Source organism: Sinocyclocheilus anshuiensis, unplaced genomic scaffold (assembly GCF_001515605.1).
Source record: "Sinocyclocheilus anshuiensis isolate Anshui unplaced genomic scaffold, SAMN03320099.WGS_v1.1 scaffold1102, whole genome shotgun sequence".
In the NCBI taxonomy this organism is placed as follows: Eukaryota; Metazoa; Chordata; class Actinopteri; order Cypriniformes; family Cyprinidae; genus Sinocyclocheilus; species Sinocyclocheilus anshuiensis.
The window spans coordinates 112,369-128,331 of NW_015539924.1; the positions used below are offsets into that span (position 1 = coordinate 112,369).

General features: G+C 35.8%; 1 protein-coding gene across 2 annotated transcripts in view; it reads right to left on the reverse strand.

Annotated features, from left to right (window-relative positions):
- Positions 1 to 14,166, reverse strand: part of LOC107686625 (solute carrier family 45 member 3) — a 35,010-nt gene extending 20,844 nt beyond the window's left edge. The window contains exon 1 of one of the 2 annotated variants that reach the window (XM_016483683.1): positions 14,044 to 14,166. The gene's annotated coding sequence lies outside the window, so the exon portion shown is untranslated. Of the gene's footprint in view, positions 1 to 2,011; positions 2,041 to 14,043 lie in introns of those variants that run through there. The other variant, XM_016483685.1, reaches the window with a different exon arrangement.
- Between the last annotated feature and the right edge of the window lie 1,797 nt (positions 14,167 to 15,963).

A 15,963-nucleotide genomic window follows, 5' to 3' on the forward strand; every position in this document is an offset into this window, starting at 1 on the left:
TTTTGGCGCTTTTCCACTGCATGGTACGGCACGGTACGGTTCACTTTTGGGGGGTTTTCCACTGGGTACAGTACCTGGTACCTGGTACTTTTTTTAGTACCACTTCGGTTGGGGTTCCAAGGAACCGTACCGTTACCAAAACGTGACGTGTAAACTCTGCTGATCACGGATTGGCCGGAGAGAATCGTCACTACCTGCGTCACTGAACTTGCGACACAAACACAAAAGAACTGCTAGATTTAAATCAGCACAGCCAGCGAAGGATCGAATGCAACTGTTTTGAACGAGCGCACCTTTTTTTAACAACCAAAAAGTGGCTGTTCCCCCTGTTGAGGAAGTACAGACGTTGCTCTCGTTGATAGCAGAGGAGCGGATCCAGTGAGAGCTTGATGGGGCGACGCGGAATGAAAACGTTTTTTAGGAGTCGCGGCAGTAGAGGCGGCGCAACTATAATGACATGTGAATAATCCCGCCCACTCTAAAGCGATACTAAACTGCAGTGGAAACACAAACCGAGCCGAACCGAGCCGTGCCGTACCGTACTGAGCCGTACCGAGCCGAGTCGTACCACGCAGTGGAAAAGCGCCAAAAGTCTAGGAGTCTGAATTGAAGTTTACAAGTAATTTAACTCCATTTGTTTATTAGAAAACTAATAAATCCACTGAGACACATGGATTCAGGTTAAAATCCATCCAGTTAAATATTCAGCTAAAAAATTTGAAACAAAAACTAATCTAGTGCTTGATATTTGCTCATTTCTAAACATTAGAATGGCAAAATTTATTTACATTCTAAATGTCAAATACTATAAGCAATTTGTGTGAAAATACAAAATAGACAATCAGTTATTGGAAAATTACTGTAAGAAAAAAATCATGCTTCAGTAAATCATAATTATGACATAAAAAGTCAAAATGATGACATGGTAAGTCATACGCAAAAAGTCAAAAAACTTTTTGTCATAATTTTGGATTTTTATCTCACAATTGTCAATTTTTACTTTTTATGTTATAGTTTTGACTTTTATATTTTTATAATTTCATATTTTGACTTTTTGTCAATTTAAATTTTTGATCTCATAATTATGACTTGTCAATTACAAAAGCAAAAGCTAAGATTTACCAAAGCATGTTATGTTTTTTCCTGTGACAGAAATTGGCTTCCATACAAAACAGTCCCTCTAAATGCACAATCATAAATAAGGCAGCACTACTTACTTTTTTTACTTAGATTACATACACACACATATACATATATATATATATATATATATATATATATATTACTTCAGTAATTATATTTTATTTATTTTTATTATTATAAATAATAATAATATTTTATTATTACTAAAAGAGACGTTTTTGTTGATTTTTGACGTTGGATGCTAGGTTGAAAAAAAAAATTGTCCATAAGTTCATTAAAAGTATTTTTTTTTTTTAATTGATTCATCAGTCTTTATTGTTAGTTAGCACATGCACAGCCTCTTAAAAAAGGCAAAAACTGAACAGTACATTAAAAGCTGATGATTCACTGTTTCATAAATCACCTGAAAAGTCAATAAATCCATCTAATTAGATAAGCAGATTATCAAAATAACCATTAGTTGCAACTGTTTATTTTATGCCAAGCTGTTCATGTCTATCATCAAATCTGCTAGCTACAACATTTACCTCCACCAATGACTTCATCCACAACCTGCCGTTCTTCACCATACATGTACAAACAAAGCATCTCATACGAAATACAACACCAACGCACTCCCTCTCTGAATATCATTTCCTCCCACAACTCTCCTGGGCACGACACGTCAATCAGGTGAAGGACGTCTTCTCTCAAAATGACACGAAACTTCCAACAACACAAGCTTTTCACATTCTGACCTTGCAGAGAGCGGCTATTTGCTTTTCAAATGCAAATAATTGTTGCTAGAACATGAATGAGAGGCAAAGCGCACTAGAAAATATGACTAAAAACAGATTTCAACAAGAACAGACCATATTCGATCACTTACTTCACTCTATGCACTTCAGGTAACTTGATTTGCTTCAGAGTTGCTCTCGATAATGTTTAAAGTGCTGAAACTCTCTCTCGATTACATCAAGCTCTTCCTGAGCTCAGATATTAAACCACGAGCGATGGCGAGCTCTGCGTCTCTGGCGCTGACTGTCACCCTGCCATCTGATTATGAGACATGTGTGAGAACACTCAGAGCAGCCGCCACCTTTCAGGAGGATGAAAAACAACCTGGTGCTAAATTCATATTTGGTGTTACATTGCTCCGTCTATGTGGGTCATCTGCTCAACGTTGGCAAATAGAAAGCATATCATCTCCATTTGAAGAATCTATAAGAAACTTTGCGGAAATTATTCAAATCTACAAGTTCATTTTGTATTTAGAGCTTCATTAAACAGGTTTTTTTTTAAATAGGGCTATAGTCAAGAGACCAAAACAAACCAAAAAATATAACAAAGACTTCATTAGCATTCATTATTTCAGTGTATTATGCAGCATAGTGGATTTATTTTGAGTATTTAAATAAATAAGGAAAATATGTTTTATCTAATTGTAGAGGAGTCTAAACAGCTAGCACCACTAAAAAGTGCACGTTTTTGCATTAATGGCTCAAGATTATGTGAATTTGTGAAAGATCTAATAATGATCTTTGGCACAAAGCATATGCCAAAATGGGGCTCCGCAGATGCAACTATTTTACACCCATTCCTTCAGTCCTGAATGGAGCCCATCAGGGGTCTATCCCAGTCTATCTCTGTAGGACCTCCACCCTGCTGTCCCAATGCCTAGACAAACCCCCTGCTTTTCACCCGTCCCTTGACAACTTTCCCCACCTCTATTCCAGAACTAGCCCTCAAGGTCATCCTTATTGACAACTTTTCTAGAACTATTACAAAAGAGAAGAACCCCGAGTCGTAGCTAATAGAATTATCTCACCATCTCCAACTCTCACCATAGGTCTGATATGGTTCGCTTTTAATTAATTAAAATATATCAACATAATTTGTGGCATAATTAAGCATTATTTAATTAAGTGTGATACTGTTTTATACAACATTTCAGTAAACATTAAGTTTCATATTAATTCAGTTATATTTTAGTTACAATTTTGCAGGTTGCAGGTCCATTTTTTCTCCAAGCAAACTAAATTAGCAGTGCTTTTCTCCTAAATGAACCAAATGAATAAGTTGAGTTGATTAATGATTCACTCATAAAGATGTCACTTGCTTTGTTCCTAAATGAGTAAATGTTTTCGAACAAATAGGTTGAGCGAATTATTCAATGACTAACTGAAAAAGACACTTGTTGCCACCTACTGGTGACCTGTAACCTACAGCAAGAATCAAGTACTAAAAAAAACCTTCATTAATAATACACAAACTGACAATCTTTCTGAAACATGCAAACAGAGACAAGCGGAGTAATACTAACGGTAAAAAGTCAATTGACTCATAAAACTAATCAACAAACAAGGTAATACATAATAAATTTTAGGAATAATATTGTTATTTCGTTTGTTCTGCCAGTTTCATCTCTGAGCAATAAACAGTAGCTGTGTTTCATTTCTAACTGAATCAGTGTTTCTGAACAAATCGGTTAAATGGATTAATGAGTCACTCACTCACTCAAAAAGTCACTCGTCACTCATTATTGTTAAAAAGCTTTAGAAGAATATATTTTCTACTGTATGACTAGTGTATCATTATGACTAACCTTGTATGAGTAAAGTTAAATCCAACCATTTAACTTCACTGACCATGTAAAGCAGGTCAGATTTATATGAATACCATGATACCAGAAACTACTGTTCATTTGAAGTAAACTCCACAGCAATTATGTTGGTAATGCATAGCTAACTTACTTAAAAATGTATTCTCAGCTCAAAAATGACGATTTAGGCAAGTTTACAAAGTCAAGACAAACTGTTTTTACTGAATAATTAACACAAGAGATTAAATAAAAGTATGAGGTTCACATTTAAATTTTGTTCTTTAAAAAAAAAACAGGGACGAGTCTAGATATTACTTTGGTAATAAACATAAGGCTATGCCACGGAACATTCTTTTTACACAATGCAAACTAAGGTCAGCATTAAGGATTGTGTTACTCGAGTTAATTTCAGACCCTTGTTACCAAGGGGAGAATCTGACATAATGAAAACTGACAATTCAAGGAGATGTGTCACTCACAAAGCATTAAAAGTGTTATCATGCCAGTGGTATCATGGTTCAGAGACACAGGGGAAGCTGGAAGTTATAAGCGGAGCTACCGTATAGAATTTAGCAGCATGTTTGACGTGCCTTAAATTATGTGTCAAATGAAAGCCACGTGTGTTTGCTTTAAACCTGGCGTGCCTTTACCGTGACATGAATCACGCTAAGCAAAGGCTGGTCATTCAGCCAGCACTTTTACATCTTCAAACCATTCCATTATGTCTACTGATCACCGAAATGCAAGTTTTTCATAAACATGCTCTAACTACCTGATCTGAAATGGTTTTAGCATTGCATACCAGGATAAGGATCCTTTGACACCACCACTGCTCCTCTCACACACCACAATCCCAGACCTATTCAATACCGCAACCCCCTCCGCCCCCGATGATAAGCTTTAATGGCTCTGAAGGGCATTATTACCATACAAAACAGTCTTTGTGAACACTGAGCCAATGTTAGTAACTTGATATACTGAGGAATCAAGCCCTTTCAGTTAAGCTTTTATCAAGTCTTAAGAGTCTTAGAAACACCCTTAACAACAGCCCGAGTGTCTGAGCTTAAAGCCAAGGAGAGCATTTCTCCAGAGTGACATCAGAACCACAAGCAACAGTGGACGTCCAACCAAAAACCTCAGATGATATTCAACATGGTTTGGCTGAAAGTGAGATGAGACCGAGGCGACAGTGGAGCTCTAATCCCACAATTTAACATTCCACTTTGACAAGCTATTTAGCAGTCGACTGAATATCTCGGACTTTGTCTTGGACTCCTTCCTGATGAATCCTGGTCTTGATTGTAGGGAAGGTCCCAGCATAATTCTTCTCTTAACTGAGATCACACGACTGTGGGTGCATAAATCTTATTCTAGCACCCATTAGCGTGACCCCTGACCTCAGCACTTGATCCCGATCATTTGATAAAAAGACACACAGCAGTTTGACATTTTGTTCTCATGTTGTTTAATAAAAAGCATCTGGAATATTAGAGAAATTGAGTAAAATGTTAAGTTAGAATGTTATTATGTTGAATGGTTAAAAGATGAATATGTTATAGAAATAAAAACATTTTTAATTAATTACTCAAAAGTGACTTGTTGACAGATATTTGCTGATGATCAGCATGAATATCACAATGATTCATTTCCATTAATCAGTTCAAATAGTCCATTTTAATTAATCAAGTCAGAATTTAATGTTTTGTCCTCTGCAAGCATCTTACATGTAGTAAAATGTTATAGTGAAATATGGACAAATGTTTTCTTTCTATTTTTTTTATAAAATTTGTGTACATAAAAGAAAATGTATATATAATTTTCCTTGTTACTTTAGCAGTGTAGTAAAAACATGCCATGATTATTTTAAATAGATTTTACTGTACTTTACCTCCTGCATTTTGAATCCACTGATATCATGGTCCTTCTGACTGAATTAAATCATCATTTTAGTTCATTTTAGAACAAATACATAATTGTCAAGATATACTTCATATGGACAACAATGCATTGCAAAAGCAAGAGGTTGTCTTCACAGAACTGCAAGATCCCACACTTTCTCACCCAATGGTATCAGGTTCATGTGCGGACACACAATCTGCCAAGGCTGTTCACACTCAGGCTTTATGCAGCTCCCGGGAGAGGAGTGCTGAGTTATCTGATAGACACTGGATACAGAAAGACACTTATCAGGTCAAAAGAGAGAGGAATGTGGGCTGCTGATGACCTGAGAAACACAATAAAGCAAGCTCTGATCCTCTCTAATGGAGTGCTATGAAATTACCGGAAAGTTCTGGAAAGGACGGACTTCAAATCAACTATATGATTCATATTACTTATATTTTAAATTTTAGATACATGTCTGTCTGTGTGTGTGTGTGTATGTATGTATATATATATATATATACACACACACACACACATTATTCATTTTAATAAAACATATGTCAAATATTTTGTTTTACAAAAATAAATGATCAGGAAAATGTAGAAATCTGTCAAGCATAGCCGGGTTTATCATCATTCATGGCCTTCGCAAATACCAAACACTGGAATTCTTCTCAAGGTAACTAAAGCATGACTTCATCGCCCTTGAACTTTCAAAGCAGCCAGATTACACACATACACACACATTTCTCTCACAGCATGCACAATTTGCTTCGAGGCAATATCAGGATGGAAGAAAGAAAGAAAAATCTTACCAAATACATTCAACAGCAAACATCGTCCATGTCATTAACTCCTTCTGCTAGCTTTAGATTCATTCTCACCCTTATTCTCTCATTATAATGCTCTTTTTTTATTTGCCCCGACCCTTTGTGATGGAAAACCCCTTGTGCGGGGCAGAAATTCCTCTCTTAGACACCAAAATCCTGTCACCTCAGGCCCCAAACAACACTAGCCCCACAGCAGCCCAACACTGATATGAAACAAAGAACGGATTCATATCAGTTCCACCTCAGGACTGTATTCTCTCCTTCCCCTCCTCTTGTCCAGCCCACCCACCAACCCCCTGATCCATCTCATTTCTCTAGCTAAAAAACCCTGCAATAATGGCCCAGATCAGGTTAAACTGTGTATAAGGACAGGCCTTTCTCACACCTCTACCTCCCAACCCTGAGGCCAAAATCTTCTACAACCATCCCCAACCTTACCTCAACACCAAAACCTAACCTGCACACTATTGCACTTTAAACATGCTGGCCAAATGTAACATTTTTTGTCCAGTGGGGGGAAAAAAACAAATCTGGACCCCATTTACTTTCATCGTATGGACAAAAAAAATGAAGACATTCCTCACAGAAGAAGAAGAGTCATACATGTTTGGAAATGATGACAATATAATCATTTTCAAGTGAATTATACCTTTAAGGTAAGATGCATGACTCATTGTAGCTACAATGAACATGTACAGTTATTGCACTATTTGGTGATGAAATACAAAACATTACTAAAATGTCACAAGTATCGTCAATCAAGGGTAATTGATTATTTACTTCACAAAATAACCGTGTGTGGTACATCTTTGGCTGAGTGCTAATGTTCCTCCCTATGGATCGGCTTTATTGCGATGACTAAGTTTATTGCCATCTATCTTTGGTTCATTAAATAGTGACTATGTTAGCACAAGGAATGATGAAATTTTCTGAGAAGACAACACACACTCCCAGTTACTGAGGAAAAACTGCCCTTAGGCCTGTTTATTACTATGAATCAGTCGATCTGTTGGGTATTATGTATGAGTAAAAGAAGCAAGGGAAAAACACTGGGACTGTTGGTCAACCATTATCTCAAAAAAAGCCCAATAATTTCACCTTCCTTGTATCACCCTGAAGGCGTTATTTCGTAATTGCTTACATAAATAAATAAAGCTGCTTACTAACTAAGAAGTGAGAATAGTAAAGAAGAAAGTCTGGTCCTGGTCTGTATGTTTTTTGATTGACTAAAAAGAACCGGCTCACTAGATTCATTCGTTCTGGAATCACATTACACCGTTTGTGCTGTGTGTTTTTTATTAATTTAAAAGGACTGCCGCACTAGAATTATTTAATCTGGAGTCAGACTACACTGTTTGTGCTTTATGTTTTTTTGATTGACTAAAAAGAACCGGCTCAGTAAAGTCATTCATCTGGAAATCAGAGTACACTGGTTGCGGTGTATGTTTTTTGAATCACTAAATGAACTGACTCATAAGTAGGGCTGCAAAAAGGTGGAAAATGTCCAGTAAATTTCAGAAACATTCCAGAAATTTTGGAAACTTTCTAGGATTTTTTTTTAATCTTCAGGGAATTTTTGGAAAGTTTCAGGAAATTTACCGGAAATTTTCCACACCTTTGCAACCCTACTCATAAGAGTCAGTTCATTTGGCAGTCTGACTACAGAAAGCTGCAATTGCCCAGTCAAAATTAAATATTTCAGAAAGTCATAAAATCACAGTAAGTAGTCAGTACCTCTATAATTTAAAGATCTGTGTGAGTCATGTAAGGATAGACATTCACCAAATGAGTCATAGTAAAACAGGTACTATTGAGCAGAAATAAAACGCCTCTCAAGATATATCAACAGCTCCTTCAATCTACTGTAGACAGCAGTCTATCAAAGTTCATTGCCCATTCTATTTCAAAAATAATTCATATAATCAAAAAAATCCCAAATTAGACGAAGTTTCAGTAGGGAACGGAACAAATGGTGCCACAGTAGCAGGCAGGCACAGCCTTGCAGCCATTCACAGGTGGAAAATTCCGTCACACAGGAGACGCAATTTGGAAATTACAATCATTCAGGAGCTCTATGTTGCCCATCCATAACCAGGGATTGACTTCTTATTGCCTGCACCTCTTAAAACTCACCTGGTCTATTCTTGTAGATGTTTATGTCATGGTTTTGGAAACAGCTGAACTCGCAGTGTAAAGTTCTTTTCAAGTAGAATTCCAGATGAAAAGGCACTGGAATATAACTTGGGTGTGGATGTGTACAGTCTAAAAGACACACATAAGGCACTCAAACACTCACTGAATCAACAAAACGCGGCGACGCTCCACCAAAAAACATTTATGGCACAACAATAGCCAAGCTGAAATTATTATCAAAGCACGTGGCCATACTGACTTAAATCACAGTTTATCCTTTCAAGTGTTCAGTGCGTCTCAGATATCAAAGGTCCTTCTATCCTTTTCACTACATGAAAGAGACCTTCTCCCCCAACCCATATTTCTCACTGTCGCTCAGACACCGAGTTACTTGAAAGGACAGTAAATCACAAACTTTCATGTCATCCCCTTTCTTTTTTTCATAACTTGGGGTTTTCTGGCATATACAGAATCTGTTTATTCAGAATCAGAATCAGAATCAGAAAGAGCTTTATTGCCAAGTATGTTTGCACATACAAGAAATTTGTTTTAGTGTCACAAGCTTCCAGTACACAGATAATAAAAATAAGATGTGAATAAAATGCACATACATAAATATAAATAAACCACAAAAAAAAGAATAAATTGTATGTACAGGTGTGATCTATAGATAGAATAGGAATAGAATACAAATAAAATAAATTAAAAATTAAGATGTAGGGATGTACTCGGATGTAGGGTGATAAATATTCAACCGAAGCATCAGTGTTTATATGAGGCTCTGCTCCCACCCTTCAGTCCATGTGACTTTTCTCTACCAACATCTGGTCTTATCACCATGGGAAAATGACTCGAGACGAGTCTCATTTATCCTGTCCTCAGGGCCCCATGTACACCATTGTGATTTTGACCTGATACTCTGCATAAAAGTATTTCTTTCTATTAGAAAAATAGCTTAGCTTTGGGGCCTCCACTGCAGACATTAAATCTGTGGATGCTTTTTTTGTGACCCGTAATGAGGCCTCCATGAAAACACTCTGAGAAAAGGTTCTAAATTGAATTATGCACAAAATGGACGTTTAAGATGCAAAACGACTAGCAGTCACGTTGCTGATTAGCGGCAGAGGCACATTAAGCAGTTCTAACTTACAAAGAAATCCTTAAATGTAGCTTTTAAAAGCCCCAGGAAAGCATTCATGATGATAGGTTTGGAAACCTTGACTCATTTTTCTTTAGAACCAAAAACATAAACAGTTGGAAAGACCTAGATTGCATTGCCTAAGAATATCAGTCGGTCTGGTGCAGGGTTCAAAAATAAGTATTTTTCTGCTGGCACAGAGAAAGGGACAAAAAAAATGTATGTATATATATATATATATATACATATATATATATATATAGACAGATCAAAAATGACTTAAAAATGAATCGTTTCTATTTCAAATAAATGCTGTTCTATTCTGAATCCTAAAAGAAAAATATTAAGCATCATATCCATTTTCAACATTGATAAGAAATCTTTCTTGAGCACCAAAATAGCATATTTTAATGATTTCTAAAGGATCATGTGACACTGCAGACTTTAGTTATGATGCTGAAAATTCGGCTTTGCATCACAGGAATAAATTACAATTTATATTATATTAAAATAGAAATCAGTTCTTTAAAATTGTAATAATATTTCACAATAATGATTTTAATAAAATAAATTGCAATTTTGGTAAGCATTTTCTATTTATATTACATTTATATAAAAATATATTGTATACATAATTAATTTATATAAATTCACACACTTTTGCTGAAAAACAATGTTAAACATTACTATCATCTCTAAGGCGATTTGTTCAAGGACATACAAAAAAGTAGTCGTAGTTTCTTGTCAGTTGTTGTGACTATACCAAACAGCATATTTTCAAAGGATGCCAAAAATATCCTATCTACAAGGCTGCAACTCCCCAGTTCTTTGTAATAAAAGTTCTTTGAGACCACATATACACAGAGGCAGAAAATAAAGAGTTGGTAGAGGGATGTTGAAACACAGTGTTCCCACATTCTGTGTCAGGTACTCAGAGGCTTTCATCACTATTGTCATCTTGCCATCATGTTATTCTACAAGTGGGACGGTGACATGACTGAAAAAAAGCTACATATGAATGAATCCGAATTAATGTCCTTCAAATCATTCTTGCTTTTTTACACAAGATGGGTCATGAGAGGTTTGCCAGCATTCTTAGGACGATGGGCTAATAAAACCATTTGAACCGCACTGCCTCAGGCATGCAGTACAAAGTGTTTCATCACAAAATCTACATTCACCACCATTGTCTTGCAGTCCTAAGAATACACCACATCAATCAGAGTATATATTTAATTTTCTAACTTGAACAGACATCACTAGTTCAGCCTGGCCTTCACTGGCAGCTCCAATTATTTACTGAAATCCAGTCCAGCAAACATTAAAGGAATGAACAACTTGAAAGGAATAAACTGAGCCAAGAGAATGGAAGGTGACTTTCCAAAGCTGGTTGGCGGACATCCGAATCCTGCAAACTTGGCCCTTTGGTGTAGACATGGAGACATCATTCACCTTAAGCCAGCTGGCAATAGCTCTGTATTACAGGTTAGTGGTGTAAACTCTGACCTTGAGGCGAGGGGAGGCTTTCTGGAATGCATTTGTGTCTTTTAACGACAATTTGAGCTCCACCAAAAGAGTTTATAAAACTAGTTGAGTTACCAGGCGAGTTACAGCAGCTTAATTAGCTAAATTCCAGAAGTCAACTGCTTCTCATCTGTTGAGATATTACAGGGTAACTAGAACAGGATGACTGGAACACTTACTGGATATACTGAGGACAGCTCAATATGCAAAAGGACCAACAAATAATCTGAAGCAGTCCGTTTGGCCATGAGTTTCAGACCCAAATTTTTTTTAATTTTTTCCTTAGGATCACTTAAATGTCAGAAAAACTTAGCATTATAATATTAGAATTAATAATGATTATTATAAATATACATAATGTAAAATATATAATATATAATGTAAAATAACATAAATAATAATACTATTTATTATTATTATTATTTAATTATTACATTTACATTTTTTTCTTACAGTCATTTAGATTGCAAAACAACTTTTCACAATTTTTACAATAATAATAATAATTAATATTATTATCATCATTATTATTATTATCATTATTATTTTTTATTATTATTAACCACAAAATAACTGTATAGTAGTAGTAATAATAATAATATAAATAATAACAAAAAACAATTATTATTATTACTACATTTTATTATTATTTATTATATATTATTATTATATATTATTTATTATTTTATTTTATTTAGATTGCAAAACAATGTATTATTATTATTATTATTATTATTATTATTATTATTACTTATTAAATATAATCATTGTTATTAATAATGCTTATTATACATACATAAACATATATAATGTAAAATAACAATTACTAATAATTATTATTATTATCGTTTATTTGGCCATGAGTTTCAGACAAAAAAAAAAAAACATACATTTATTTCTCCTACAGTCATTTAGATTTCAAAACAACTTTTCATAATAATAATAATAATAATTATTATTATTATTATTAGTAGTAGTAGTAGTAGTATTGTTGTTGTTGTTATTTTTATTATATATCTGCAGATATAACTTAAAATAACTACAATTATTATTGTTGTTGTTATTATGCAAAGTAGTAAAATGTAAAAGTGACTCAAATAAATCAGAAGATCACCATTTAACTTTCAACCAAAATGTGTTCTCTTGCACAGCGGTAACGGTGCTTCAGTATAGTCTACAGTCTAGAGGACTGAAAGAGGAGCATGTGTAATTAAGAAAACAAAACGCCTTGACTGGCTTAAGAGGCTCTGCAGGTTGTGTGATCTGATCCGCTGTTGTGTAGTATTAGTCGGGCTGAGTACAGCTGGCCTGGCAAGGGAATTTCGGGTGAGGAACATTTCTTACGGAAGTAGCAGATGAGCCCTGTTAGTGCTGGATCTCAAGCCCTAAAGCATCTTTATGCTCAGCTAAACTTAATGGAAAACAAATCTTACTAAATTAGGTTTGTCTGTCTGGTATAAAAGAAACATAGCAGAGGCACACTCCACTCTCCCACAGAGAAATGAGCTTTCAAATGTGTCATTTTCTGTTTATTAAATAGTTTCAGGCGAACAATGTCAAGAGAGACTGCTATAAATAAATACTTGTCTAGACTCCCCATAAATATTGTCTAGCTGTCAGCGGTGACTCATAATAACTGTGCTGGTGGATGGAAATGTGACCAGATATAACCACCACCTTTGTAGCTTCAGTTCATTCCGTTTGAAAATATGAACATCTGAACCAACATGCAACATAACGTTTGTTCAGTATCTTGCATTTGGTACTAATATAGACATTCACTAAATCCTCTTTCCAGGTGCTGACTAATCTAACTGACTCAATAAACAATTCAGCGATTCTTTTATATTATTATAGTGGTATAGCCTACTACACTACACGCTTAAAACGTTCCAATAAAGCCAAATGTACATATTGTTGTTTATTATTATCCATTTCTATAACAATAGAGAGTTGTTAACCTGGATCCTTCTGAGTCGAATATATTCGAATAAGACGGTTCTCGGTTCGATGAGTCGGCGAGTTGTTAACACGCAACTCTGCGAGTCTAAAGACGGTTCCTGGTTCAATGAGTCTGTTCGTTCAGAATCTCTCGGGCCGATTTTAGGAACTTAAACGCGAGACTATAAAAGAGATGCTCGTTTAGAGCTTGAAACGCTCTTTAATACACCGAAATATGCCTATGACGCCCAAAAACGCTGTCTAGGCAGGCAGCTGGCTATTTTCTGAGACAGCCAAAACATGAAGCAGAGATTAAACAAAGTCTCAAAATACTTAAGTATTTACCTCCCCCACAGCCATGTGTCAAAACAGCGGGGGTTTCACCAAATGTTTACAGCTTTAGAATGTTTCAGTTGAAAAAAAAATAAAATAATCGACTCTAATTGTTAAACAGTCGATGCCACCCTGGCACTTGGCACCCCATACAAATATAATGGAAACGCAGAATAGGCTACAAAAAGTTTGAGTTTAAATGAGTCAAGCTTTTAACGTTAAACTTCCCAATAAGCAAACCAGCTGTCCGTTTCTACAGTAATAAAAACCAGCTAAATTAAACCTCATGCAAACAACGCTAGTCTATGTGTTTGTATAACGGTACAAACATGTTCGCTGTTCTCCTCTCCAATGATTTTATGCGGCGCGAGCGTTATCATGCAGAAAGCGGAAGTTATTTTGATTCAACGAACAAGTTTCTCGCGTTCATCACTCATTCGGAAACCTCTCTTAGCTCGACCACGTCAATGACTCCAAGTAAAGCTCATATATACTACATAATCGCTTCTATAGAGAAGGGAGCAGGCTGATCTTACCTTCCAGACGCGGCTCTCATGTGTCCGCTCGCTTCCACGGACGCTCCGCTGTTTCCCAACTTTGTGGGAAGGACTCAGTGACGTGCCGAAATTATCGGGGAAAAAGGCATGAATCACTGCTCGGACCAGGGAGGTGTAGAGGATGGGTTAAATCCTCGCATTGAGCTCAGGTCAACCACCAAAGAGGAGGGAAAAAAGTGCACGGAATTTCACTTTGTTCTCCGTTTTGAGAGCCACATCCGTTTTTTACTTTAGACACAGGGACCGTTTTCATTCAAGTTCCTGAATTTGCGTTTGAAAAACAAGAGTTTCTAATTTTACTTATTTTTAACAAAATAATTGCGTTTCTATTACATGAATAAATATGCTAAAACGCCCAATGTATACACTCTAAAAAATGCTGGGTTGTATTTAAGCCAGCATTTTTTAGAGTGTAATATAGTACAATATAATAAGTAGCATATAAGCAAGCCAGCTTGCCAGTCTGAGACCATCTTAAACCAGATTAGGCTCAGCAGGGTTATTATTCTAAAATATGGAAAATAGGCTTTCTTATGAGTATCTATCTATCCATCTATCAGTCCGTCTTTATAGAGTGCTGGGTAGTGGCCTAATGAGATTACGTAATCAGATTCCAAAAATTAAGAACTTGTAATTAGATTATATTACATTTTAAAATACTTGTAAGCGGACTACAGTTACTTTTTTATTGATTACATGATTACATATTATTCACACAATAGCAATCAATTATTCATCATTTATTGGTTTTCCCTAATTCTTATTTTTCATCTTTTACATTTAAAACGAATGTTTATTTTATTTTTTTACATTTTTTATTTTATTATTAGCTTTTCATTAAACTCGTGAAAGACCTGCAGTTCCTTCACAAAGCCCAGTTTATTATCTTATTGAAATCAATGTCAAAAATATTCTATCGATGCCCTAGCAACCAGCTAGAACACTACAAGAAAGCTACATTTAGATAAGAATATTTTTGTTGTGCTGTCCTCGTGTTGGTCTCTGAGAGGAGGAGCTGTTACCGCAGACATGCATACTTAACAGAACAGTCCGTGCCACTATCAGATCCCATGAGGAATGTCTGAGCCTGTCTTATACTGCGGTTCAAATGACATATCGCAGAAAACTATGTTATTAAATTGAGTGTCAGCTTCTTTTGACAACATAATCACCAGGAGAAAAAACGTTCCAATTATTGTTTCTACCCTTTTGTGTATAGACGACATATGTAGACAGTGTGCAGATGATAAGCTCTAATTAAAACGAACACATCACACAAATAGGAGAAGGCAGTCCATCGGGGAGGGCGTTCAATGTTTCGGCCTGGCTAAATAAACAGTGCTCTGTCAGGCCCAGTTGTTGTATGGTAAGGGCTCAGATGGCTAAAGAGCAGGGCTGTGATGTTAAAACAGCAAGTGAAGAGAGGGAGGTGGTTGTGCTAGAGGGGCCCGCTGCTGAGCCTATGTCCCCTACCCCAGGCAGAGGTAACCAGAGACCAGATTCTGCCACTAACTGATACCAAGAATGTGAGACATTTGGTGACACATTTCCTTAGCACAAGCTCTCCGAGTTGAGCGCCAATGACAGCGAGACTGCAGGGCCATTAGGGACTGCTTGAGTTCACTTTGCTACGGACAGCAGCACAGTCTAGAACTTTTGCTGCCCTTTTGTGACCTGTGTGATCCACTCAAAAAAACATACATATCATCAAATGAATATTTTTGTACTGACAGTTATTAAAAAACATATTGGCCAAAACATATACAATGGTCCCAACAAAAAGCGGAAAAGCTGAAATGATAGAAAAGAGCTAATAATTATAAAATAAAAAAATTAGTATAAAATCCTAAAACGATACATTTTAAATAAATAAAAAATCCTAATATATTGTTTATTGTT